Source organism: Anser anser, assembly GCF_964211835.1.
Source record: "Anser anser genome assembly, chromosome: 2".
In the NCBI taxonomy this organism is placed as follows: domain Eukaryota; kingdom Metazoa; phylum Chordata; class Aves; order Anseriformes; family Anatidae; genus Anser; species Anser anser.
In genome coordinates, this window is record NC_139721.1 from 96,397,465 (window position 1) to 96,424,483 (window position 27,019).

Consider the following 27,019-nt stretch of genomic DNA (forward strand, 5'->3'; position numbering starts at 1 on the left):
CTCTGTGCTTAATGATGTGATGAGATTAAAAAGCTCACTGGTCCTGTTAATGCGGTGACATGGACAGGCCGTATAGTGTGACACGTGGAGCTTTGGATGCCAACTCCGTCCCCTCCCTGGGTGTTCACCAGTTGACAGCCAGTTTCCACCAAGGGCCGTGTCTGTCTCAGTATTGCTCATTTGGTCAGATGATGGTTACAGAAACTGCCCAGGAACTCCATGACCCTTCTTCACAAGAGGCCTGTGCTGCTCCAGGATCTCGCTGTCATCACACCAACACGAGCCTGCCAAGCGCGTCATTTGATTTACTGTTCTCATTTTGTGTGTGGACTTATGTAACTGGGAAATGAAAGATTAGATGAGAGACTGGCTATGCAAATAACTGTTGGAAATGGAAGAACAACTTACAGATTGTTAGAACAGCTATAGATTTTTTTTTTTTTAACTTCGGATATTCACAGAATAGTCAACTGGTCCAAAGAAGTGATTCTCCCGCTATATTTAGCCTTGATGTGGCCTCACCTTGAGTACCATGTACAGTTCTGGGCTCCACAGTATAAAAAGGATGTAAAGGTACTTGAAAGTGCCCAGAAGAAGGCAACAAAGCTGGTAAAATGGCTGGAAGGCCTGTCCTGGGAGGAGAGGCTGAGGACGCTTGGGTTGTGTAGCCTGGAGAAGAGAAGGCTGAGAGGAGACCTCACTGCTCTCTGCAATGTCCTGAGGAGGGGAAGACTGGAGAGAGGTGTTGGTCTTTGCTCCCTGGTCACCGAAGACAGGACACGTGGGAATGGCACAAAGCTTTGGATTATATAAAAGGAACAATTTCTTTACTGTGAGGATGGTCAGACACCGAAATGGGCTTCCTAGAAATGGTTGATGCCCCATGCCTGTCAGTGTTCAAGAGGCATTTGGACAATGCCCTCAATAATGTACCTCTGGTTAGCCCTGAAGTGGTCAGGCACTTGGGCTAGATGATCTTTGAAGGTCCCTTCCAACTGAACTATTCTATTTATTTGAAAAACTCAGAAAAGCTAAGGATGGTAATAAATGCTGTATTTCACTGGGACTGGAAGTAGGTCTTGTACAATGAAATGGAAATGTTAACTGAAATCATACATGGAAGACAGCATCAGGTTTAATTCTTCGTTGCTTAACATTTCCAACATTTGTAAGCCAAAGCTTTGGAATGGATTTATGCAGGTGAAATGTTCTGTTAGGTGTGGAGAGCAAGAAGGGCTTCTGTTCCAGAAGTCAGGTCATCCTCCCACCCTCTCAATTTTTACCTTGGTACACTTAGAAATAGCAACAGTCTATTGCTTGTACGGGTGGGATTTGTGTCTTTTCCCCTTCCCTTCTCCAGTAACTTGTAAATTGTTGTCTGATTCAAGCCAAGTCAGCAGAACAGTAGAAGTCTCAAAGATAAAAAGTGCAGACAAGTTTGAGGAAAGCAGGAAACTAGATGGAGCAGAAACTGCAAGGGGAAGACTCGAATGCGAGCCTTATTAAACAGCTGAAAACTTACAGCGGGGATTCAGGTCAGTATGCCTTAACCTTGCTGCTCACAGAGAAGGTGTTTGCTTTGCTGGCTTACATAGATACATGAGAAATGGAATCTCTCACTTCTTTAAGAGAAATGATATGAAAAGCCTGAAAGCCAAAACTTCTGCAAAAAGCAGATTGCCATCTCACAACTTACCTGTCTTGTACCCTGAAATGTGTAGGATTTGATTTTTTTTTCTTTTTTTTTCTCTTGTTCACAAAGCTTCGCTGTCAGACTAGTTATAAAGGGGCTTCCAGTTAAGTGAGATTCAGGCTTCTCTAAAATTTTCATCAATGTTCAAATAAAAATATTTGGGAACACTTGCTTTAAACGTAAGTTTCAAGACTTTAATTAAAGCTCTATTCATTTTCAGGCAGTTCTGTGCTGGTCAGTCAGTGAAAGAGCAGAACTGGGGAGTGATACTGCTGATGAAAGAGACAACAGAAACCTGAAAAAAACGTTACTGTGGGTCCATATGGGATAGTGCTGTCCAGATGGTAGACAAATACAGATGAAGTGTTATAAGAACTTGCTTTGTTGGGAAGCCCAACTAAAAAGTATTTTTTTTCTGCTTGGTAAAGATGGATTACAAATTATTTTTATGTGCTTGATAAGGAATCTGTTGGAACTTAAACACCCTACAGCATGAACACCTTGCTGCTTAGTTTTTGCTTTAACTGTAAAGTCCACAGATTAGACTTAGTCCTGCAGAGTTGTGGAAGGGAAGTAAAAACTTCCCTGAACATGATGGTTAAGGAAAATGGGATGTTAATTGTTTCCAAATGCTGGCTTGCTTATTCTCTAGAATTTATTACTCATCTCCAACTGGGGAAGCCATGTAAATTCAGATGGCAAGTGGCTAACCAGGCATCAGTTCTGGTGGTCATGTGGTAACTTCTGCCACGACTTTCCTCAGACCTCATTTTGTGGATTGCTTTTTCCTTCTGATTCACAGTTAGCCAAGGGTCTAACCAGGTTGTGTCTTTTCCAGCTGTAACTGGGAGAAAGAACTGGGGAGTTTTGTTATTCCTTCCTACCTGTAACATCATTGCTTACTTCTGATACCTGTTCCTAGATGAAATGAATGGGTGCTGTAACTTGACATCTTTAATATTATTTACTTATATATTTGAAATAGTTAAGTCCCTTCCCAAACTTAGCATAACTTCCTTCTTCAACTTGAGGAAAGCACACTTCTTCAAGATTGTGAAGTGCCTCTCTGTTCCAACAGTTTAATTTATTAAGCACCTTTTTTAGTGATGCTGTTCTTTTCTAAGCCCATGTGGCATCAAGACTGTTGTAAAGTACATCCACAGATTGAATTACAGTTGTCATTTCTGGCTGTGTTTTAGCCCACTCCAAACTTGACTGCCATTTTTGCTCCAGTCTTGGAGGTTTTGTTCTCTTCTGCCGTTAAGTGTTTAAATTCTCACAGGTCTGTTTCATTTATAGTTTTTAAAATCAGATTTATTTTCTAAGTCCTTTTTTGAGAAGGAATGTGTGGGAATGTGTGTATAAACCATAAAAATGTTAGTCCTTTGGGAATCACATAATTTTGCAGTCTGTGTTTCCTACCTACTGATATCTTTAACTAGGCCATGTTTTCCTTTCCTTCCTTATTTTCCTCTCTGGGGAACACTGTTTGGGGTGAACTTTCTTTCTTTAGGATTCTGAATCCCAGTTAGAGTTCCAAGAGTGGGATTATTCGTCTTCTACAGACATTAATTCTGAGTTACTGCTTCTGCAGTCATCCTGCATATTATATGCCTCTTCTGGGTTTGTGGGTTAATATTAATTTAATGCAATTATTTTCAGCTGCTGTCTTTTCCCTTTAAATCCTCTGCTCTGCTAAGCTAATGAAACGCAGCTATTGTGGTGTATGCTGCTGCTCCTCTTACTCAAGGTACTCATAATGTGGAATGCAATAACAAAGATTTTCCTGTCAGCAGTACATGATGGTTCGTAAAGGCCTGCAAGATTTTTTCTTCCTCTAAATACTTCTTTTGGCTTACTATTTTGCCACTTCCTTCCATTTGGAATTTTCTTCTCTTGTGTGTTGTGGTTTAAAAAAAAAATAAATCTCAAATATCTTCAAGTGAATTGCTGATGGTATAGAGGGAAGGAGAGTAAAAGCCTCTGGTCTGCTGGTTCACCTTTCCCTCCAATGCAGATGTGTCCTGAGCGTCTTCTAGGTTTTAAGAACCAGATGTCTGGGATAGTGGAAGTTATGCTCGTTCTTTAATATATGGCACCTGGATGGTGTGTTTTGGGATACCTGGGCTGGTGGCTTCTTGCAACAAGAATTATTGCACTCTTGGAGCTGGATGGCTTTCCAGATGAACTAAAAATGCCCACCTACGTGAGAAGGTGCAGGATTCGGCTTGAAGTCAGCAAGATGACTTCACTGCTGTATCATGTAGGAGGAGAGGATTCACTGCAAGGGAGGCAACATATGTTTAAACTTAAATATCATATAATTAGCCAAACTGGCAAAGGAAACTGTGAAAAACATAAGGAATGTGTATTTAGTCTGTTTTGTGATGTTTGAAGAGTTCCCCAGTGCAAGACCCCCCTACTCTACTACTAATATTTTAAAACCCTTCCTGCCACTGTAATGGATACATTCATCTCTTTCAGGAATAGCTGCAGCCTCACTTGCTCCACGTCTTCCTCAGGTGTGTTGATACACCTGTTGTGGTGGGGAATAAGCTCAGTCAGGGAATGGATCCAGGTTAAAAATAAAATGTTTGTTTTTCTTCAGGCGATTTTTTTCTGCTCACTTGAGACTTGGACCAGCTTCCTGTGCCACACCACAAATAGTTTGCCTGACGTGACTGAGGGGCTATACTGGAGGAGGCAATAAAGCAGGAGAGGCGGGGGAAAAGAGGACAGGGACTGAAAACACAGACCCTGGGAGCAATGTCTCCCCAAATAGACCTTGTGAGGAGATCGTGGTTGTCAATATGGATACAGCAAACTTGTGAATGAGAGCAACATGCCACTCTTCCAGCTGTACATATTTTTAAAGAATACTGACGGGTTGAACTGTGTGTACTCTTCATTATTTAAGTGAAAAGATGGTTTTATTCTTGGCATGGTAGATCCGAGTAAAATCAGCCCCTCTCTTTCACTAAGCTATGAGTCAAGCCTATAAGCTGTTGCTCGCCAAGCATGGGGAGAGGCAGTTGCTGCCCTGAAGATTTCAGCCTAATTGTGTAAGCTCGTACAGAGACGGAGAGGAGCAGCAGCACCAAGAAGGAAAGCAGCATGGCCAAGCTGATAAAGTGGGTCAGAAGCTGTGTCAGGCCAGGTCTTCTGCATCTGCCTGGCTTCCTACTCCCAGTCTGGTTATACTGCCAAGCTCTTTGGCTTTCTGCAGTAATCCCCTTCATCTTCTAGATCTGGACCTGTAACTGCTGACGTGTGGGAGAGAAGGGGGAAGAAAAAAGGGTTGGTATTAATAAACTTCTTCTTTGTGTGGCGTATGGCATCTTGAAATTCACTCGTTCTGGATGTGACATCAATTTGTGGAAAAATCACAGGCATGTGTGTGTTCTGGCTGATGGTGCCAGCAATAGCTACTTACTCTGAATATGTGTGTGAGATCTCGGTGTGAAAAGCCTTCAGCAGGGTGATCCTTTATGTATGCTGACTGAGGGCACTTGCACGACATGGCAGGCAATGCTGACTTAAGTATTTTAGTATTTGAACTAGGCTAGCTATCAAATCCTCATCCTCAGTGCAAACTATGATATGCGTGCACATTACAAACTTTTTGTACTGTAGCCAGACTTAGGAGGAAACAGTCATTTATATGTCTTGTGGTGAAAGTGTTGCTTCCATACTAGATTTTTATGCCTGTTTGTGTCTTCCTGTTCTTTATGCAAAAAAAAAAAGATAATTATCTGAAACCTCTCAAACTCATTTTGTTTTCGTATGGTTGCAGTGAAACCACTGATGCCTCTTACTCTGTCCATGTGTGAGGTGTCATGAGGATGCTGTTCTGTCTGATCAGCTTTGTGCTGGACCTTCATGCTTCCTTGCAAGAGGGATTCTTATGTGGCTTGAAAGTTTTGCGCAGTGACTGTTAAGTGTTGAAGAGCTGAAAAAAGAGCTTTGCAAAAGTCTGGGGAAAGAATTTTCATTTAAAGGTTTGTGTATAGGATGACCTCTGATAGCCATGCACCACCTTATTCTTTGGAGTAATGACACTGCACATGAATCACATTTTCATATGGGTCTAATTTATTTACTAACTGCACTGCTGTCATGTGTCAGAAAAAGTATATTATTTCTGGGGTTACTCACAGAAAGCTGGCACAGTGAAGTGTTTTATGGGGGAAAAAAATACAACACCCTGTACAGTTGCCAAAAGTGTATCTGCTGTCCTTTTCACTTGGAGTACCACCAAACTGGAGAAAAAATTAGTCTCCTATCAAGTAAAGAAAACAAACAAACAATGTCTTATTCTGTCTCATATTTGTAGGTGAGGAGAAAGAAAAATAAATTTGAGGGCTAGCATAGGTTGAGAATTTCTTTGGGGGAAAAAGCACATTTATTAAGAAAACAATAACTCATTTGTATGAAGCCCATATGTGACAGCAGTGTTTTTACATTGCCAAAATAACTCTTGGCTAGTATACTCACAAACTTTTTATAAAGAGATGTGACATGTTGGTCTTCTAGTAATGAATGTGCTCTGAAGTCTTGAGAGATTGGCTTTAAAACAAAACAAAACAAAAAAAACCTGCTCATCTTTTTTTCCCCTGACTGCATTACTGTTTCTCTCACTTTAAACAGAAGGTACTGTATTCCTTCATTGCCTGCCTTCATCAGGTAGGTCTCCTGAATAGCCATGACGGTTATTCTAACCATACTGCAGAGCTGGGTAGCTCTGGTCTATCTTCCTCTCATTACATCAGCATCAGCTGCAAGTTCTTACAGCGGCTCTCTATTAACTGTGTTCTAAGTGTCAAGTTCCTGCAGCTTTATTTTCTTATCCTCAGCTCTTTTCAGATTACTTAATTCATCCTTCATGCTTCTCTTCCCTGTGCTAATAGTGATTCCAAATTTGTCTTTTTTGCCTTGTCTTGACTTTGGCTTTCTCTGTGCTACTTCTGCTTCTGAAGTGCCTTACCAATAGTCTGCTCTGAAACACTTGCCCACGTGTCAGCCAACTTGTAGCAAGAACACTGGCTCAGATGTGCAAACAGGAAGCAATCAAATGCAAAGGAATCAAAATATTCATCCTTCATCTTGGCGTTCTCACTGCATCTTCTCTATTCCCTCCTGTCAGTTAGATGGTTAGTTTCTTACAGAAGACGACATTTTCTGTTTAACTTAGATAACACTGAACACTTTTACAAGTACTCGATAAATAGAAAATCAAATAATTTATCATAGAATCGTATGGGTTGGGAGGGACCTTAAAGATCTTCTAATTCCAGCCCCCCTACCATTGGGGGTTGGATATATATCTATATAATACTCTGTTTTTACAAAAATCACATCCTTGTTCTTTACAAATCCCAATTTTTCTCCCCACTGCAAAGGAGTGTTTACACAATGCAGTCAGGCATCTGAAAACTACTTTGAATCAGACACTTAAGTAGATTTTATTACAGTTTTGGGTTGTTTTTTTGGTCATTCTTGCTTTTTTTTTTTTTTTGAGATTGGTTATTACATTGAGGTTAACGATATTGTCAGTCCTGTGCTGTTTGGATGGTACTGTATCTTACCTTTTGCAGCCCATTAAAACTCTGAAGCCATCTGTTCTTGGCCCCTTCAGGGTCGTTGCTGCTGGGGAGCTGTCTGATCTCCCTGCCCTTATCTCCCAAGTGCTAGGGCATTTCTGCTGCTTTCTAATTGATCTGCTATTGCTGTCTGTCTTCTTGTTCTGCTGGAGCCTGGGTCAGTGCTCACTGTGAAAAGCCTGTTGGGAGGAAGGTCAGTCTGCGCTGAACTGGCAACTCAGGATGCTACAACTGCAACCACATTACATGGCAAGTGAATGTGCTCCAAGCTTAATCTGGAAGCTTCACATCAGGAAAGAGGGCCTGGTTAGTTATTGTAGAAGGAATAATAGTTCACAAGGTTCAAAAGTCCCTCTTGATGTGACCAAAGTACTCACGAATACTTCATTCTGTGCAGCGAATGCTTCTGGCTGCTCCTGTAACACATTATACTGCACACATCCCATTAGCTGGGTGAGCTACTCATCTCTGTTTCACTACAGTTTATTCAGTCATTCCAGATTTATGATGGAAAAAAGAAGTTTGGTTTGTCTGGGTTATCACCTTGTATGTGTTCAGTTAAATGGCATATTTTTATCCTCATTTCACCCCAGATTTAGTTCCTGGTTATGCTTAACAGGCACGGAGTGAACGCACTTCACATTGTGTTTATATTGCTTGCACATTTTTGTGCAGCTCTATTCAATTGCTGATCCTATATTTTAAGCTTTTGTATGCTTCTGGTGTACGTGATTACCTAACAGATTTTTCTCTTGATGTAGTAACTAGTGCTGTCTGGTATTGCTATCTAAGGTGGATATCGTGAGCATAAATACATCGGGTTGTGAGATTTAGTTCTGTAGTAATGGCCCACATAAGAAGTTAGTGGGAAAGAGATTATTTGTGTTCAGTTAAAATGATCAGGAATTCTGGGACTTCCAAACAGTAGAGAATTCTTTAGGTAATGAAGCTGTAACAAAAAGTCAGCTATGTAGCTACAGAATATTTTACTGATACTCAGAAGACAGTCAGGCAATTATTTGAAATTATAAATACCTTAAATCTATTATTACAGACTTGTATTCATAAAAAATGTATCCTAATGTTTGAGAGACCTAGTGTGACACATCAAGTAAATAACAAAGCAGTGAGGAGGCATTTCAGAATGCATTTAAGCTGGAGAGAGTTTTATTTAAATAGGCTGATACTTAATAGAATATTGCTCTTTGTTCTAGATTACAAATCTCTGCTATTTAAATATTTTTCTGTGGAGGTGGGTGATAGGAGTGGGAGGAGATGCATTTCTGGTTTCATCTATAGCCTTGAATTAACTATGAAAAAGGGTGGGTTCTTAATTTGACTAATTTAAGCTAAAATCTCAGCAAAAACAGTTCATAGTCTTCTGCACAAGCTAACAGGTTAGGTTTCAGGCTATAGAAGAGTCTGATTTACTTTTGCATGCTGACTTGTATGAATTATGCAACCTCTTTTAATTTTATATTTATTTTACTTTCATTAGTTGACAATATTAGGAATGTGTGTGGTGTTTGTTGTTGTTGTTCTCCTCCCCAGCAAGACCAAGATGTCAAACACCAACTTAACCATACACTAGTTCCTGCACTTTCATGGTTGGGTCTACTTGCCTTCCCCTCCAACTCTGGCTGCTGACTCATTCCCCTGGGCCACCACCTTCCAGGATGTTGATGTGTAGGTTGGGTGAGGTGGTTGTTGGGCTGCATGCAGGACCTGACCTGCAGAACAGTTTCTATGGCTTTGCTATGGAGTAGCAGCTGTTGGGTGGAAAGACAATGTTAGGAAGAACTACATCTCCAGATCTGGTTGTGTACTACTAAATGTTCTGAACTGAAAGGCAGAGTCCTTCTGTGATTTTACAAAGGAGTTTGTGGGCTGGTTGCTGACTCTCATGCATGGTCATCTTGGTGAAGGGTTTTACACATGCAGTTTTTATGGATGTGGGGAAGCTTTGCCCACAGAAGAATCAGCCTACTTCTTATGCCCTCAAGGAACCTCCTGCTACATATCATCTAGTCACAAGGAAATCTGGAAAACTGCTTCCGAAGGAAGAGCGTTTCAATCAACTGAAATGAAGACATATATGTGAAATTAAACAAGCAAAATCTAATCCTTCTGTAGACAACCAATCTTCACATTAGTAAATAAAAGACTAGCTGTTTTGTGTGAAATCTTCCCTTCAGATTTAAGAGACAATAAAACTGAGAATTCTGGTTGAGACTGAGTTTGAAACTGTTTTTTGCTACAAGCTCAAAAATGAAGATTTGATTTCTAGTAGGTGGGTAACATTTAACCTCAGATCAAGGTGATCTGAATTCTGTTACTTGAGGGTAGGTAAGTGGGAAATTGGTGTGTCATAGTCTGAGGTGAATTTATAGGTCTGCAGCAAATCATCAGTAATCTCCATCTATTATGCTACATATAAGGTTGTTCACCTTCTTTGAAAAAGTGACCTTTAGCGTATGCAGAGAGCTTGTCACCATACTAACACTTGGAAAAATTAATCTGCATTAAGGTTCACTTTGGAAATGGAACATTTAAAATTACAGAGTAGTTCTGTGCAAGAGCTTTTAAGTGCAACTTAAGTGGTTTTAGCTCATTTAGCTCCTCGGTGAAGTACATTAAATCAAATTAAAAGCATTTAAATTTTAACTGAATGGCTCTAAAAGTTTAATGTTGTTTTATTAATCTGCTTTTAGTAACATTTATCTGAATTTACTTCCACTATTTTCTTGTAGGCAAATGGAGACGTTCAGATGAGCTGTAGAGGAGAGTAGCTAGTTTAGTGTAAATTCAAGGATTGTATTTCTTGTGCAGTACCATGATCACGTTGACTAGCTCTCTCTGCTAACTTATATTACCCGGTTCAGTCCTCTGGGTCTCAGATCCTTCATTTATAAATTAATGATACTGATTTTAACATCTTCGAGAAGAGACTAAGAGCCCTCTATGTGAGAAATGGTAAATAACATCTTTGTGATGGTCCTTGGTTAGCATCCAAATGGAAATCTAAAATTTGTCTTTGGCTTTGTTCATTAGTGTAAGAATGAGAATGGAGCTGGGGAAAATCAATGGTTTTCAGGAACTTTGCTCATGAATATAGCTATTTTTTTAAATGAAATTGTGATGGAGACGATCAAACTGTAGGTTTAATGTATGTGGAATTCAGACATCTACATCTGGCCTAGTTTATTAATGTAATATTAAAGTGTGCTTTGTATTTTTTTTTAACACGGAATTTTACATGAGGAAAGTATAATCAAATTAATCAAGAGGTGGTAAATACTTTTTCCCCCTTAGAGAGTTGGAGACAAAATGTGAGAGAAACCTTGCTTTGACTGACCAGAACCTAGTAGTGTAGAAGTTAGTTTACAAAATGGCAGCAGCAGTTTTGGACCTTTCAAAAGACACTACTTTTGCTTCATTGTTCAAGGCTTGATGTAAATCCAGTGACATGGGGTACTTGGGAATAGTAAATGTTGTTATGCACAAACAAGAATGAATGGCTTGAAAGTTTCCTCAGAAATTACTCATGTTGGCATTACAGCATGAGGGCTGTATAATGTTGCTATCTGAGCATACAGACAGTGATTGTAAGGGCTCCCTCTGGATACTCAGCATGATGATTTCTGGCACGTAGTTTTCCTGAACGTGGCAAGATCTAGCAGTGGGCAGTTGTAGCATCTGATGATTTGAATTGCCAAGCGATGCCTTTACACTGAAATCCATAATAAACCAACCTTTTCCTCTCCCACCCACAGCCCCATTGAGAAGTGAAACATACTGAGTTGCAAAAAGTATGTCAAATATGCATTTAAATGCCTTACTTTTCTGACGTTTCATTTAATATGTGCTACATGTGACTTTGAAGCATAATAGCACATTGTCTAACTCCATCAGTTTAGGACAGTGTTTAATCTCAACTGAACAAATGTATTGTTTTACTGTTAAGCAAAAGACATTTGAAATAGGAGAACTGATTTTATACATCTTAAAAAGAAACCAGGATATAGCCATGATATACTTTTTTCTTTTGGATTTACAGAAGTAAGACAGCAAGTAAGTATTACGCCCTCAACCCTAAGCTGAATGCTTAAGGGACAGTAGTTTTGGTAGTAATGCTGAGCCCCTTAAAAGCCAGTTATTTTAACTACCCAGTGTGTATAATAAGGTTTTCAAGGTTTCTTTTAAGTTTTTCTTTAGTTTGATTTCTAAGTTATCAACAGCTTTGAAAACTGAGATCCTGAAAAAATATACATACTTTAATGACAGTATTGGAAGAGTAATTGTTGGTGTGCTGATGTTTATGAAACATCTAGATGGTGGTCTTGAAAGGAAAGGACTCACGGCTTCACTTACTAAAATCACGTTCCTGTGGATATAGCAAAGCTGAGGGAGAATGAGAGAATTCCTAAAAGCATACTTTACAAATTCTGTAGCAAATACTGGTTTGTGCCAATAGCCTTTGTTGTCTTCTGGCAAGTCTTCTGAGGCACAAGGTTTCAAATCACGAGGCATTTGCTACGGGTACAGGTAACTCAGTGATACGTAGTTCAAGTACAAATTGATCCAAAATGCTCTGTACTTAGCAATATTTCAGAAAATGCTAGCTAAAACTGGCTCCGTGTGGATCGTCAGCTGATATCAACTAGAAGTGAGATCTATTGGATACCTCCAAAATGAAAATTTTGCCCTAAGATTGTTTTTAAAATCAACCTTCCTTTTGCTCCCCTCCTTTTTTCTTAAATAACTCTACATTTTGAAATAACAACTTGGCTGGTATCTGTTGTGTATGGTTCCTGGCTATACGCAGTTAGGTAAGAGCATGAGCAAAATGTAAATTCTTTGGTAACGACACAAGATACTACTTTATCACAATTGCTATTTAATTTTTGCAAAAGAACCTCCCACGCTGAATGTTCTTTGAGTTATTTGGGGTAGATTTTTCATGAATAAAATTCTTAGTCATCTTCAGAATCTATGCAATATCTTAAAGAAATAAAGACTTAGCACATTTCAGTAGTTAGTTGGTCTCCTTTTGTATCTTTCTTGATTCCTGCACTGCTTGCTGTGTATGTGAGAAGCTGCTCTTACAGCTGTAGCAGAAGCCTTGAATTAAGGAGTTGAGTGCTGAAATCTTTCCTCCTGGAAACCAATGGGAAAGAGTTTTTCTTCATATTTTCTACTTTAAACTCTGCCAGTCACTTTCTGCATGACCTCGGTGAAGGTCTTATCAGCAGAGTTCATGCTGATAATCTGCACTAGGATCTACCAGGGCAGGAATGCATTACGGGCTGCCACTTTGCAACGTTGCATGCAAGTAGATGGTATGTTGGGCAGTTAACGTATTCCTCCTCCTACGTGGTAGGACCCTTCAGGATGCATGAGGTCCTTCAAGTTTTATCAAAATATAGAGAGACTGCCAAATAAAAAGATACGTTGATCTCTGCTCTGGGTCTGTGCCCTGAACCTCTGTTCCTCAGCTGTTCAGTTTTCATGGGTTTCTATTGTGAATGGGCTTGGATCAGTAGTTTTGTGGAAGGGAGTACTGGGATGCTGAGCAAATCAGCCCTGAAATTGTTGCAGTGAGCATAAGCCCATGGGCAAATCACAGAATTTGGTTGTACCTAGGCAATGATTCATATTTGCATGCCTAACAGTATACGTCAGTAACACGTAAACTGGCAAGTTCCAGAACTTCCCGGAAAGTCTATTGAGATATTTGAGGTCACAAAGTTAGCAGTGATACCAACTCCTGGGGCTTTATTGCAAATATCAACTCCTGATGTTACTCTGAAAGCCTGAGCTCATGAAGCTAAATGACTGCATTAAAAAAAACAAAACAAAACAAAATAAAAAACAACAACAAAAAAACCACATTTGTTCACAGAGGTAATAACTCTTGTTAGTCTAATTGTTATGGAGCCGGAGTAGGTAAACAATTTTAGTTGCAAAAATTTTCTATCATGAAGTGCAAGCAGCAGATTTCAAAGCTAAATTCAAGTTAGCGAATATATCTTTGAACTTGCATAGGTATGTGTCTGACAGGAAAGGGTAGTTATCTGCAGAGTAAAGGGCGCGATGATAAAGCAAAAGAGGAAAGAAGGCTGTCATCTGTGGGAAGGAGTGAGTCAACAGAAGGTCTGTAAAACACGGAGATGTACTTTACAATGTGCAGTAAAACTATTATTTCTGAATCTCATTTTTTTTGGAATATCATTAATTTGTTATGTATTCCAACTATGAGCCGAGGCTTGTTTTTGGAAGGTTGTTGGTGTTTTGTTTCTTTTAATCTCCACAGATAAATGGTTGTTTCTTTTAGATTTTGTTTTAATTGGTTACCCATGTGAGTTTGCTCTGGTACAAAGCAGTATGCATTTAGCTATATTTCATTTCAAATTGTCACGTAAAACTATTTAACAAAACAATATACATCTTATTCTTTTAAAGCAACAGGATTTAAACAGTCATGGTTATAGTGAAGATGATGCATTCAAGCTGAGGAAAATAGTTTTTCATTCCAATTTAGGTACTGAGGATAGCAAACTCTGATTATGTTCCTTTATAATCCACCTATCCCAGCAGAGTGGAAAGGAAAATCTGGAAAGCATACACTGTCTTGCACAAATAATTTGAAAAAGGCCTGCAGGAAAGCTAGCAAGAATTATTTTGAAGATTGTTGCAACTGAGATGCTTGCTCATTCGGACTTTGCTGCATTTGTTCTTTGGTTAAGCCTCAGGAAAACTTGTAGAGGTCCACTGAACTTGGAGGCTATGCCTTAATACTTTGTAAAGCTGTGTAAAGCCTATTATGTACTGAATGTATTAATGTTGCTGTCTTCTATTGCATGGGGACATCACTCTGCATGTTGGAGTGATACGAAGAGCTGGAGCACTGTTAGGGCTTCAGTGTTTTTTTTTTTTTTGTTATTATTATTTCTTCCGAGTGGTGCAGATGAGAAAAATATTGATGTTAACTAGACTCACAAATCTTTTCAGTGGAGGAACGAAACAAAAACTAGCTTCATGGCTTCTTATTTGGGTACTGCTGGCATGGTGGTTAGCTCTGGTTCTTGGGTCCAGGCTTTGGCCAGTGGCTTTGGTGTTGGGGTGCGTGTGGGGAACCAACCTGTTCTTTAGTTCCCTCTCAGTCCTGGGGGCAAGTGGAAGGGAACAGGAGATGCTTTCATATTAGAGGTGTAGTGGCAGTATCTTCAGCTACCAGGAGACATGAAGCTCAAGATCCAGGTCAGCACCGTGAAGGAGAGCAGAGCACACCGGTTAGGAGAGGGTGGCTTCCAACTGCACAATGGTGTTGAGACCGCAGGCCGAGGGAGATATGCTGTGCGTAAGGTTGAAAGCCAATGCCTTCTTATCCCAGGCTGGCTGGCCCTTAGGTTGTTGTCTTCTAGGCTGCTATGCCATGCAATTGTGGTTTGCTTTTTTAATTTTTTTTCCTCCTTCCCTGAGAGGGCTTTTACACAAAGGGATGTGTGCTGTATTTAGGCTTTTTCCTATTGCAGGGTCTGTTTTCTGAGCTCACTCTTAAATCACTGAGCTTATTGAGTGGTATGGCTGTGACACATGCACGGGGTATTTAATTACTTCATGAAATCCAGTTTTATTTTGAAAATGGTGTGTTCCTGCTTAGAAACCTGCATGTGGCTTAGTCTTATTGCTAAGAGGAATATCAAAGCCATTCTGTCCTATACTCCTTATGGAATATAAGTGAGCTAATATGAACTATGCTTGCTTCCAAGAGGTGAGAATGGAACTAAGAAAGCTGAGGGAAGAGATGTTTAAATAGAGCTGGAGTGACTTGAATGTGAATTTTCTTTTTGATTAAAACCTCGGTCACTTGAAGTTTAAAATTATCTTTGCTTTGAAGTGAGGTATCTGTTTATGATGTAACTAGGAATTGTTATTACAGCTAATGAATGTTATTTTAATATTGGGTGGAGTTGTAAAAGCCATTAACTTTTTTTCAAATGACAGAAAGGAAACCCTCTTTTCGTAATATGAAAAGTCAATTACTGTGTTATCAGGAAGAGCTTTAACTAAAAGTATTAAAGGGCTGTGCTCACATAATGAGGGCATTATCAAATGAATTCCCTATGCACAGATTTATAGGGTGATGTATCTTAGCTGGAATTATCTTTAAAACTACCACTTAATCTTAAGTTCTTTATAGTGGGTTAGTTCTGATTTTTATTCTCCATGTCAAGAGAAATATGAAAACAGTTCAGTAAGTTTTATTTTTATACTTTGACCTTAGGACAAAAACTTTTTTTTTTGTGACTTAAAAAGTTGAGCTAATGGAGAGGGTGCTATTGTCCGATCTACCCGTATCCTTTGAAAATAAGCACATGAATAAAGATAATTTCTGACAAAAGTCCTAATTCTTAAATGCTGCAGTTGTGGAGCTCCTCTTTAAATTATGAAGAGGTTGTGTAGGGCTGGGACTGAACTTTTTTCAGGTTGAGGTGCGTTACAGTTTTGTTTTAATGGTATAGGATGGCAGAGACAAATTAATTGCTGTTGTGGTGTAGAAGCATGTAGGGGTTTGAAGAATTATGGAGTTTATGTTGTGCTGAACTGGAGTGATGAAGTACAGATAACAGGCCACAGCTGTGGCCACAAATTAGTCCTCTCCAACTTGATGCTGAAAGTATTGCATTATAATTGCTCTTCTAGGATTACCATGTGGAAAGTCTGATGAATAAAAACAGATCCGAAATGGGGAGGCTAGAACTATGTGCTGCTGCAAATGCTTATTGGGGCTTCATTGCTGCAAAAGCAAGGTGAAGTAAGGTCTTTGCTTTCCTAGCTGGGACCAGTGCTCAGGAGCTGGCTGCTCTTCAGATACTTTCACTGATTTTTACATCTCGCCATTTCCTTAGAGTTAGGGCTCTCAGTCACTCCTTCCTCATACAGCCAGCATGGCTCAGGGGAAGATAAGAGTTGTGATCCTTTCTGCTTACACCAACTGTGGGTGTGTTAGCCAAATTCCTGATGTGGAATCCATCAAGAGTTAGGTTTATAGGGAGGTGTGGGCTGCCTGCCCTGCCACCACAACCATAACCTACACCAATGTGAGCTGCCTCAGTCGTGCCCCCTCACTTGTACTGTGCCTGTGGTGAGTGGTTTCCAAGAGCTAACCTGATAACAAGAAAGTCTTCCACTCCTTTCTGCTGCTTACTGTTCTGCCAGTAGGCTTCCCTGAACTGGGTGATGGTGAGTCTAAGTGGCAGAGGGGACAGACTGCAGCAGTACATCTCTGCAGTTTCATCTGCTGCAGAAACTCATTCAGAATCTGCCTTGTGTGAGTAACGGGTCAGAACGGGTGAGCAGGATGCAAAGTGAGGTCTTGAGGTGACTGTTCAAAGCATCCCCTTTACTTAATTTCAGAAGAACACTTGCAAAATTTTTGGTTAGTGTTTAGGAAAAAAGGTGCCATGTCCTCAGCTCTATTTAGGTTAATGATGCTACATAATTTTTGTAAGAGCTAAGGGTTAGTTTCAGTATGTGTAAGACTTCAGTGAAACTTTAAGGACTACCGTTCAATGTGGTATTATAACAAAGTTTAAAATGGTTGTTGCTTGCACATTTGCTTCCTAACTTCAAAAGAATGAGTTGAAAGAGGGAACAAACTGTGTAGATGAGATATTCCATGACCTGTGCTTCTGTGCATTTGTGCACATACATGTATCTATATATGTATCTAAAATACATATATACTGGGTAATACACAACATATTGTCATACAACGTCTAAAAATGCCTTCATAGAAGCGTAATACTAGTGCAGACTGGGTAAAAGTCTGTCAGTCTCAGCCTAGGTATCATGATACCCTGTTGATTGGCTCACATAACTGGCAGGTAAAACCTTATCACGTTTTTACTGAGACTACATCTGAAAAGAAATTGAATTAAATGCTTAAAACATTAGATGATCCCCCAGAATTGTCACTTATAGGATTTTACTTCTACACCTTTTTTATTTTTCCCTCATGAGGAACGCTTACAAGATGTGATCTCTTCATTTTCCTTTGCTCTCCTTGGCATTTTTACATTGCTTCATACAGTCAAACAACTGTATGTTATTGGGCACAATGTTCCAAAACCCAAATACAAACAAATAAATGAAAAACCTATAGGCCCACAGACCTGTGGTTCGAGTCGAATAGCAGACAAGCAATTGCTAAGAGTGTGGATTGTCCAAGAGCAAGAAAATGAACTGGGGTTGACTGGTTGAAGTTGTCACGGCTGTCTTGTGGTTGCCAGGGTCCTATAAAGTTGTCTAGGGCATTGAGTTTTCTTTAAGGTTATAAAAACAAGGGCCAGCTGTGGCCAAGTGAGGTCTGTAAGTAAGCTTCACTTCTCTCTCTGTCAAGCAGAGGGGCTGGAACTAAGAAGACCCTGAGAGATAAAAGGGAGGGACTGTGCAAGGTTTCTCTCCCCGCCACCCAGATGCTCTTGATCAATCAGTGCAGTTCCCTCCTGGCTTGCAAAAACCTGAGCGTTGTGCTAGAGCTAGGAGTTTCCTGAATGCCCAGAGGAAAGTCTGACACACTTTGGAATGTAGAACAAACATCTGCTGGGATGGGATGCCACTGAAAGCATGGCACCTCTTTCTGCATTGGGGCTGTAATCCAGACTTGCATTCCAGTGAAACAATCTGCGCTGGGGAAGGTGTTTGAAACAGATATTCCAATGTAAGGCACACAGTCGTTCCTTGATGTGAGGATTTATGCATGCACAACTTGGCATCAGTCATCTCTGACCTTTTCAGAGGACTGTTCCTTCTTTCTTGTCAGTACTGTAATATCTTCCAAATTCATTTGGCATTTCAGTGGGTTGATAGATGACCAACTGATGTCTATGTACAGTAGCAGAAGCTGTTTTACATTTGGGATGTAGTATTTTATTATCTGAGTTAGCCTACTTTTGCAACTTTCAAACTGGAATTCCCGTCTGGTCCTTGAAAATTATTAATACATGGTTTTGAGAGAGGAAGTAAGATTGATAGCTATTCTAATATTTGGTATATAAGGCTTTCATGATAAATTGTTTTCTTCTGATTTCTCTGTTCCAGATTACTTTCATAATCTTGAAAAGCAAAAACATTAATAAATCAAAGTGGGTTAGAGATCAGGCACGTGGTTTTATTTTAATAAGGGATAAAGCTGAAATCTTACTGAGTGTACATTGTTCACCACTTGTTCTCTGGGACGTATGAATCAGTCCCTTCATTACTGATTTTGGTGTTACTCTTGGTGCTTATGCTCATGTGCAAAGTTAATATGTTAGGAAAAAAGCCTTTTGTAGCAATGTGAAGTTTCAGCTTCAGAGTACATTTGCTTGATTGATTTATATCTGTCAGCAGGAAGGGGATTTTGAGAAAAGGCACAGTAAGCCTGCAAGCTAGAGAATGAGGTATGATTTTCATGGTTATGCCTTGTGCATAAGGGACATTTTTTCTCAAAGGATTCAGGGTAAGATGTGCTCTGGGGACTGTTTGCTATGTGTGTAGGGAGAAAGGCAGCAGGAAAACCCTTTCTCCTAGGCTCTTCTCAGTGCTCGTGGTTAGTCTTTGGGCTGGTGTGCCAAGAAGAGGCTCAGGTCAGAACCTGGTAGAGGGAGAGTCACGAATAAGGGAATTAAGCACTTTGAAACCCATCCCCTCATCCCCCTTGCTGCTGTATCTACACATAAGTTCTTTGGCTTCTTTTTATCAGAATAGCTGAAAGAGGCTGCTAAATGAAGAAACCAGCTTTCCTTTTGAACTTTTAACCTTCGTGAAAGCTTCAGTAATTGGCTTCTGCAGAGCATAGATTGTTTGAATCTGACATTTAAAAAAAAATACAGGAAGAATGAAATATCCATGTGCACTTCTGAAATTCCCAAATTGTCCGTGAAGATCTTGCTTCGATGTGCTTTAAAAGCTTCAGAAGTGCAGAGAGACTGGGGAGGGGTGAAGTGTCCCTGCTGCATCTCAGCCCGTGAGCAGTGCCAGGATGTGGTCGGGCTGAAATAAGAGTGCAGCAGTTGGTAGAAAAGCTTCACCTGAGGAAAAATGGTTGGTGTGTGTGGATGTAATTTCTTTGAGAGAGAGGAAGAAGGCTTGAGGAATGGGTCATGTCAAGGGAAATAAAGGACTTCCAGGAGAGAAAAGGAAAGAAACCAAAAAGACTGCCAAAGGTGAGAGAGATGAATTGTACTGCCTAGGCTAAAGGTGAGCATTATGCTCGGATTTTTCCTGTGAATGAAAGTCCTGTTTAATGATAAATAAATAAATAAGCAAAAGTTTCTATGCTTTTGTCCATGTTGAAGAGAACACAGTGAAACTCCTGACAGTTGCTGCTCTTTTCTAAGAGTTGATCGTGTGAAACTTTTATGTACTAAAAGCAAGGAAAGAACATTAGAGTAAGCAGGGATTAGACTTTAGTGGGTTTTAAAGCTGTCATCACCTTGTTGTACAAAAGCAAAAATAGTGACTTAAATACAAATGACTTTTGGCCTCTGACTTTTAATAGATGTGTTGTAAGTTAATAATAATAATAATAATAATAAAAAAAACACAAAACAACCTAACAGCAGATCCAGGTCAAATCATGCTTTAGCTGACATTTAATCTAAATTGAAAGCTATTTTCAAGCATATCATTCCTAGGTTTCTCATCTATATAAAAGCATAATACATTTTTGCAAACTTGGGAATGGAAATTTCGAGGGGTGCAGCCCAGCAGCGGAGACCTGCAGCCCTTCCTTCCCCACGTACGAGCTAATAGCCATGTGTACATCTCCACACGCATAGCTGTGCAACAGGAAAACGTGCTCAGCAAGGCTGTGTAGCTCTCAGCTGCTGTTAGAAACTGCATGGTTGAGTTTTCTTAACGGAAAGCAGCAATGCATATCGTGGTTAACTTGGCTGGGGGCATGCAAAACTACCTTGCCTTGTTCTTCCTTTTATGATTTTTTTTTTTCTTAAATAAGGTTGGCTAATGAAGCAGAATAAAGAGTGGTGAATTTATGAAAGGAACTCTTAAAAACAGGCAGCTCCTTAGTTTTACAACAGTGCTTCAGCTTGATTTGTTAGAATGCAAGAAGCCTTGAATGGTTTCCCCATAATCTTGCGTCCTGAGAAAACTGGGATCCTTTGTAGCTGTGAGATTTTTCATCTTGCTGTCATGTTATGTGTCTTCAAAGCAAGGGGCCAGTGTTTCCTGTCATGTGCCCGTCTCTTAACATCTGTATTTCCACTTGAGCAATTAAATGGCTAAAAGCAAAAGAGGGTGTCACCAGTAGCCATGCATTAATTCACTGTGTAAAACTGCAGAAATTATTTGGGGCCAGTAAGAGGTAACTGTCAGAGGACAGTGGTCTCTTCCTGTCATGTGTATGTGCTGAAAATAAGGCGGTTGCCAGGAATGGCTGAGCTGAAGAGCCACATGACAAGTTATTCTCAGTTGAGGACAGATTAAACTTTCAGAGCTCTAAAACCAAAGCATATGGTGTTTTGCAAAGTCCCCTGTGCTAAATGGTGAAAGCTTGAAGAGAAGGAAGAAGGCAGTAAGGAGCCTAGCGGTTGTTGCTCGCTGGGCTGTTTTGGAGTATTTGCATTTTGATTGGCTCTGCAGACATTTGTGTGTATGCCTCAGGGACTCTTAAGGTGACAAAAAAGAGCTTTTCATGTAAAGCAAAATGGTAATGAGACTTTGGGCTTGCTCCCTACAGCATGTTCTGTGTGCTTTCTGTCTTGTCTCAAATGAATATAGTGGTGGTGCTTTTATTTTGCCTGAAAAAAATAGTTTCCCTTGCTAGTTTGTTTTATATTAATCTACCTAGAAATGTATTTTTCATTTTGTGCTGGTAGTAAAACTTTTTAATTTGGCAGAGTGAGAATTCGAAGGCATTGGCCAATAAATATAGCCATAAAATGGTTTACCCTCTTTGTCCCAGCACAAAAGCTGGTATCCTTGTGAGCAGCCCAGTGCGAAGGGTAACTGCAGCATTGTGCTCTGAGATGCTGAGAAGCACAGATTGCATCTTCAGAGTCTGTCAGAAACATCCTTCACTTATACATCTTTTAAAAAATATTTATTATTACTTATTTTTATGACAGGTATCATATTCAAATTGAGTATAGTAGCAAGAAATAGGGATGTAAGCCAGTCTGTTCTCAGAACCTTGAGGGCTGTGGAGGTTAAAATGCAGAAAGAACCGAGCGAGTAGTCAGTCCAAACACACAAATAAATAAGGCAGCTGCCTGTTCTGGGTAATCTGTCAGTCTGATTTAGATACACACCCCTGTAGCCTCCAAATGCCTCACAATGTCTCTGAGGAAGTGTAGTGCCCCATTTTATAGTTGTGGGTTGGAGGCACAGAGGGCCAAAGGGCAAGTACGTGGCCACACACAAAGTCTTTGAATAAAAGACGATTAAACACAAGTGTTCTTGGTCCCAAGTTTAACATCCTACTCTTTGAAGCAGCCTTTCTGTTCATTTTTAACAGTGTAATTACCTACGTGTGGTAGGGAGTTCTTTTCCCCACAGCACTGATTAAAGAGAACAAACTTTGTAGATGTAAGATCTGTTTGCAATTTTTTTCTTTTTTTCCCAGTTTATTATTTTTCTCTGTTGTATCGTGCACTAGCTGCTAATGAATTGGCAAGATGTCATTCTCTCAGTGACACTAAGGTCGAATAACAATCTGTTTTTTGTGTCTCGGGGTTTATTTTGCAAATGCAAAAGTATGGTTTTCTCCCTTGTTTAAATGGGAGCGTTAGACTTTGTCCTGGACACTTAGGCGGCATATTGGCACTTTGGGTATACTGCTCCTTCAGAATTCCCTTCAGGTCAGACCTTCTGCCTTACGTGGTGTTTGTCGTCATTTCTTTCTAGTCCTAGTCAAAGCTGTTGGGACAGTGGGTGGTGAGACCAGCAAGGTAAGAGATGAACACTGAAATCCACCTAATTCTTTGCTGATGTTATACCTCAAGAAGAGAGCTTATGAAGATGTGGCTGGTAGGAACCTGCTCCAGAGTTTGGAGAGTAGCACATGTGAAAAGGGAACTTGAAAAACTTATTTTCCTTCATATTCCCATGTACACAGTCTGTTTAAGTTTTGCACGGCCAGATCGGGGGAGGCAACTGGGAACTGCATGCTGTGGAGAATATGTCTTGGAGCCCTACATACTGGGGTAATGTTCCAAGCAAAGTAGAAGGAAGTTGCATTAACTCACAGAAGAGTAAAATCCCATGTTGGGTATATCATACTCATACAATAGGGGGACTATGAAGAACTCATATGGTAGGAAGATATGAATGGGACTCAACTCCTGGTCTTCAGAGATGCGGAGTCCATCCACACAGCTGGAATTCTGGTAGGCCGTGGCCACACTTCTGTGGACACAGCATCAAGACTGCACAGCCACTAATGTGGAGCATCATTATGCTGTAGGGAAGCATGGATGGGGGGTGATGACTTGGAGCACTCTTCTAGTAGAGGTGAGCACTGCCACTTTTTGGAAATGCTTATGCTTTCAATGCAAATGTGAGTATCACATAATGTAGCATAAAATGAGAGTGGGCAGAGTTCTGTGTTTACTGTTGTCACCATGCTGCCAAACCCATAAAAGCCAAGTTTTGATCTTCAAAACAGAGCAAAAAGTATTGTACTGAAGGGAGAAATAGGAGCCCATTCTGTTTTTAAAGTGATTAATAACAATCACATTTATTACTTGAACATTAGAGATCTATTGATGTTACATTACTATTGCAAGCAGGTAAAAAAAAAAATTTGACAGGGATACTGTTTTGTGCTTTCTTATAGTGTTGGTATTTTCACACAAAGGGCTTTTCAGCCAGGTGTTAACCCTATTGGAAGTTCAAAATTGTCAACTTCAGTCAGAAACTATATTTGAAAACACTTCTAACTGTGTCAAATTGAATTAGACAGTTAAGTGAACAGTGATTTGCTACCCCTCAACCCCAAGTGCAGTGGCGAAATTTAATTTGGGAACACTGAAGTCTGAAAGCAAGAATGATAAAACAGTGGTTATGCTCACCGGGGAGTTGGTGAAGGGATGTTACTTCATTTGTGAAAATTATGAGCTCCAGCGATCAGCAGAGCACTATAAATGTACTTGGATTTTATCCAAATACTTTAATCTTTTAATGTCTATTACAATTATAAGGGAGCTCATTGAGTTAATGAAACATACTGTAATGAGCTTGTAACTGCATATTTTTACATCATTTTCTGCTACTGAATTGAATCTCAGCTATGCGCCATGAACTGTGCACAGGTGAAATAAATCTGTTTTTCAGGCTCAGGGAGTTTCCATGACAGTTTAAGATAAGCAGGTTCTTCCTGCTCTCTTCTTTGCCCCTACCCATTCTTTATGGTGGTCACGCTGATGCTCAGGTGGGTGAGTGTTGGATATGTCTTTGTTTTGTTGGGGTTAGTTTTTGAGCACTCCGTCTTTCTGAACCAGCCTGCTGGTCAAGTACCAAATGCCAGGTTGTGCCACAGGGCCATTGGAGATGTAAGAGCTGCTGGGGAACTGCGCCTCTAATGGCAGGAGCCTGAAGGTTTGGGAGTGAAAAGATTTCAGTTTCGCAGAGACCATAAGGATGATGGCTCAGGATGAGGCTATGTATTACAAAATTTTTAGCATAGAATGGTTGTGAGGATTCATTTTTTCTATCTAATAAGTTAGAGGTATACAGGTTATTATACAGCAAGGGCATCGTGTCCTTTTGGCTGTTGCTGCCAGGCTCTCCCTGTCCTGTAGCTGGCATTTGTAAGTTCTTAGCAGGTAAAATACTTGGTAATAGCTCTGGGGTGGAATTGAGAGTATTAAAATATTTGAGGCACTCTATTTGTTGTTAAGATAATACAGAACAGCATCACACAGCAAGTGGTGGTTCATTTTGAATGGATGTTTTGATAGAAGTCAATTGAGTTGCAGCAGCAATCAGTGACAACTGATGTTCTGGCTCCTGAGAAGGAAACTGCCATGAGTTATTTTGCAGAATAATGTGACTGGCACAGTTCAGTCCTCAGTGTGCAGACAGTGCTGGTCATGTCATCTCTATGCATGTATTGTGGGAAGGTTAAGCACTCAGTTCGTAGATTAGACAATTTGGAAGCAGTGAGTGTTTTGCTCGTTCTTGGCATAGCTGTGCATGTTCCCAGAGATGCTGGAGCAGGAGCTTCATCCAGAGCTTGGAGATGGAAACACAGCTGTGCCATCATCAGCTTTTGATGGTGAGCATTAGTCGAAGCCATCTGGGGAGTCTTAGAGAACCTTTGTAATTATAGTTACTTATGAGATGGAAGTCAGATACCTAGCAAAGCAGATCATATATCCTACAAATGTGGCTTTTTAATTGATGGCTTCTTACCTGAACAGTGAAGTAAATTGGCTAATATTTTTAATGAGTTAGGTTCAAGACGGTGATTCTGACCGTAAAATTATTGCCACTTTTTTTCAGATAGTTACACAGAGGACTGATTAACAGCTGCCTTTGGTTTAAATGCAGTGGCTGAATTGGTGCCTTTCCCCCCCAGTCCTCCCCCCCCCCCTTTTTTTTTTAATCATAAGCTGACATGTTAGCATAAATTAGATTCAGTGGGTTTTTAAGTTCATATGTGGGTTTTAATCTGGGAGTGAACACATCACGTTCTGCTGTCCCCATGAGAAAGGAGAGACAGTAATCTTCTCAACTGTTGTCCACTGCTTAAATAGCTTGAATCTCTAGAGCTCACGACTGAAATCAGTCAATGGATGACGTTTGCATCATTCCTTCCTCCTTCCCTGTGCCATGTGGGTTTTAGTGTGGAAAATAATGCACAGTAAAGCTATGGGGTGACCACAGACTATATTGAGTGCTTGAATGTGATGTATTGGACTGTAACACAAAAGCAATTTACAGTAGTTTTCCTGTCAGAAATAGTTTCATCTTGATCTTTAAGATCTTAGTTCAAGTTATAGAAGACTGGAATTATTTGAATGAGTGCTGTCGAATTGCTGGCTGGTAAGAGTTATAGAGATTGTTGTTCCGAAGTTAAAACTGACAGCCATTTTTATTATATTTAGAGAACATTGCTATGACATAGAAGGCAGCCTGCTAAAAGAGCTGCCTTTTTTGCTCATTGTACACACATCTGAGTGCAGAAAAGGCATAACATTTGAACACAGATGGGCAGGCTAGGACTTCAAGTGCTTGGGGTAATTACATCAGTGTACTGAATAGAATCGCAGAAAGGTTGAGGCTGGAAAGGGCTAATGGAAGTCATCTTGGCCAACCATCCTGCTCAAGCAGGGTCACTACTACTTGTGGTTTTGTAATGGACAGATGAGCAAGGGATAGTCCCCTGTTAAAACACTCGGATCTCCTGTTACCAAATGTCACGCTTAATGCAGTTCACCAAGATGCACACAGGGTTCATCACCTCTGGAAGTGTACTGGGTGAGCAGAGTGCTGGCACAGCTGTTACCTTGTAGTCACGTTACTTCTGAATGGTCTCTAGCTTCCCGACAAATCACAATCTGCATTCTGCTTCGATGAATGCGGAGGTTGCCCTGTAGTTGTTTTGGGATGACTGTGTTGACATTTCCTTCCTTAGCATCTCTGTATTCCTGTTTCCAAAGTGGGCTTGCTAATGTCCATTAAAATGCCAGAATAGTCTCAACAACAAATATCTGTTGGAGATGGTCTCTTAAATGCAGAATAGTTCAAGTTATTCCACAAGTTTTAGGTACAGACAAGGTCTCCAATATTAAGTATCTTTTTTTTTTTTGTGTCTGGGTGGCCATAACTTTACTTCCCATGTGCAGTTTCATTGTTTTGCTAAATGTCCTTCGGAGTGCAGGCACTGGAAAGTCTGTAAGTGTTAGAGGCAAGTTGTTCTTTGCAAATATGTGTGTTAATAGCAGAGAGCAAGGTGCCTTGCTAGACAGGGATAGAATTAGGAATTGTATAGTGGTGTTAAGTCAGGAATATATGGACTTTCTTTTCTTTTTGTTTGTGTGACTGTTAGCTGGTTTGATGCATTTATTTCAGTAAGTATGAAAGAAACAGCACTGGTAGGAACACCTGTGTAGACAGAACTGCTTTCTGCTGCAAGATTGAGAAATGTGTTTTTTCTTTTGCTTTTTGTCATCTTTGAAGTGCAGTGTCAGTGCCCTAAGCAGAAGGCTGGATTCTTAAACTTCTTACCTTATCAGACTCCTAATGATAAGTGGTATTTTGCTTGCTGTTTCTCTTATTTCTTGTGAGCATGATGATAAGCATTTGGCTCGGTTCACTTACTGTGGAGTATCAATGTGCATCTCTTTTCCACTCTACTTTTCTTTGCAGAATGATTTCTTTAGAAAATAATTTTTTGTTTCAGTCTTTGACATCCTGTCTGTGTACTGTCAGCTAACTTGGTTATTTCCTTTAGTATTCGTGCATTTGTCTTCTCTTCCTCCATTTGACTGCTAACTTCCTGACTATACCAGTAGTTCTTCCATATGTTATAAGCATCAATAAGGTTTAAAAAAAGCACACAAACTTTTTAATATGCTACTTCTTGATCTTGCTTCTAGCATGGTATAGAACTTCTCCCAATCTTGAACTTATCTTCTTGTATCTGCTGCTTTCTTTGGGATATAGCCAGTCATTGCTGCCTAGATCCAGTCTCTGCTGAAATGAAGCAATCAAG

General features: G+C 40.0%; 1 protein-coding gene across 8 annotated transcripts in view; it reads left to right on the forward strand.

Moving 5' to 3' along the window:
• The window catches only part of ELMO1 (engulfment and cell motility 1), a 304,941-nt gene that overhangs the window by 12,998 nt on the left and 264,924 nt on the right, over positions 1 to 27,019 (forward strand). Inside the window, exon 1 of one of the 8 annotated variants that reach the window (XM_083826082.1) lies at positions 18,520 to 19,505. The exons of the other annotated variants lie outside the window; for them this stretch is intronic. The gene's annotated coding sequence lies outside the window, so the exon portion shown is untranslated. Of the gene's footprint in view, positions 1 to 18,519; positions 19,506 to 27,019 lie in introns of those variants that run through there. 8 annotated transcript variants of the gene reach the window in all.